Source organism: Schistocerca americana, chromosome 10 (genome assembly GCF_021461395.2).
Source record: "Schistocerca americana isolate TAMUIC-IGC-003095 chromosome 10, iqSchAmer2.1, whole genome shotgun sequence".
Lineage (NCBI taxonomy): Eukaryota > Metazoa > Arthropoda > Insecta > Orthoptera > Acrididae > Schistocerca > Schistocerca americana.
The window spans coordinates 185,605,320-185,607,195 of NC_060128.1; the positions used below are offsets into that span (position 1 = coordinate 185,605,320).

Here is a 1,876-nt window from a genome sequence, read left to right on the forward strand (position 1 = left end):
CTCTAGAATTTATCTAAATTATGAAAAAACAAATGAACTTTTATATTTTAAACTTCATGTTCAGATAAAAAACACAAATTTTATACTTAATTACATCAATTTTTAACACAGTTTTTAATAGATTTGGAAAACTCTAGAGTTTCATACACCTTTAAGTATGGTTTGTATGCTGTGCAAAATTCATAGAAGAATCTCTCTTACTTTTGAAGAAAAGTGTACCTATAGCAACAAATACTACCATTAGTAAGCGAAAAAAATGATGAAATTTCACATGTAAAAAATATCATTTCGTTATGTTTTCGAACTTCCACTGCTATGAGTGTGAATTCTGAATCCTGCCTGGTCATGTAGACAAAGTTTTATGAATTTATTTGTAAAAGTATAGACAGTGGAAATTAAAATGTCCTGTGGTGCCTCTCCTGCTCCAAGTCGGCCCGTTTGACGTCCTACCCCCCCCCCCCCCCCCCCGACCCCTTAAGCCGAAACAAGCTTCTCCTGTAAAATATTAAGTATATTACCTTATTCCTGATAATTTTGGAGCTTTCATTCTCATTATGTCTTTAACGAGGTACACTATGCCGCAGGCCCAACAGAACGTAAAATATCATGAGAATGTCTCCTATCAAAGTTTCAAGAAACGGCTTTAAATGATGACACTGAGACTATAGTGCAAAAACCTACGTTCCGCTCACATTCGGAGCGTGAGGAGAAGATTAGATTAAATACAGCATGCACAGAGGCACTTAAATAGTGTTCCATACATGAATGGAACGAGAAGACGGCCATCTGGAGTGGCCGAGCGGCTCTAGGCGCTTCAGTCTCGAACCGCGCGACCGCTACGGTCGCAGGTTCGAATCCTGCCTCGGGCATGGATGTGTGTGATGTCCTTAGGTTAAAAACTTCCTGGCAGATTAAAACCGTGTGCCGGGCCGAGACTCGAACTCGGGACCTTTGCCTTTCGCGGGCAAGTGCTCTACCAACTGAGCTACCCAAGCACGACTCACGCCCGGTCCTCACAGCTTTACTTCTGCTAGTATCTCGTCTCCTACGTTCCAAACTTTACAGAAGCTCTCCTGTGAACCCTGCAGAACTAGCACTCCTGAAAGAAAGGATACTGCTGACACATGGCTTAGTCACAGCCGGGGGATGTTTCCAGAATGAGATTTTCACTCTGCAGCGGAGTGTGCGCTGATATGAAACTTCCTGGCAGATTAAAACTGTGTGCTGGATCGAGACTCGAACTCGGGACCTTTGCCTTTGGCGGGCAAGTGCTCTACCAACTGAGCTACCCAAGCACGACTCACGCCCCGTCCTCACAGCTTTACTTCTGCCAGTATCTCGTCTCCTACCAGAGCACTTGCCCGTGAAAGGGAAAGGTCCCAAGTTCAAGTCTCGGTCCGGCACACAGTTTTAATCTGCCAGGAAGTTTCATATCAGCGCACACTCCGCTGCAGAGTGAAAATCTCATTCTGGGTCCTTACGTTAGTTACGTTTAAGTAGTTCTAAGTTCTAGGGGACTGATGACCTCTGATGTTAAGTCCCATACTGCTCAGAGCCATTTGAACCATTTTTGAACTAGAAGAAGCGTTAATCCAAATGTTCAAATGTGTGTGAAATCTTACGGGACTTAACTGCTAAGGTTATCAGTCCCTACGGCTACAACTACTTAACCTAAATCATCCTAAGGACAAACACACACACCCATGCCCGAGGGAGGACTCGAACCTCCGCCGGGACCAGCTGCAGAAGCGTTAATTACTGTTACTGTGGGACGTAACCTGTGGCGTGTACTTCACAGTAGTTTGCGGACTATAGATGTAAATGTAGGGGTAGATGGGTACTGCTGTATCCACCTCTGTCTCTATCTAGCTCTCTC

The 1,876-nt window shown here is 44.3% G+C and overlaps 1 non-coding gene across 1 annotated transcript; it reads right to left on the reverse strand.

The window, feature by feature from the left end:
- Window positions 1–921: 921 nt before the first annotated feature.
- On the reverse strand, window positions 922–996 carry Trnas-cga. Its single transcript has one exon. It is a non-coding gene; the product is annotated as a tRNA-Ser (tRNA).
- Window positions 997–1,876: the final 880 nt, after the last annotated feature.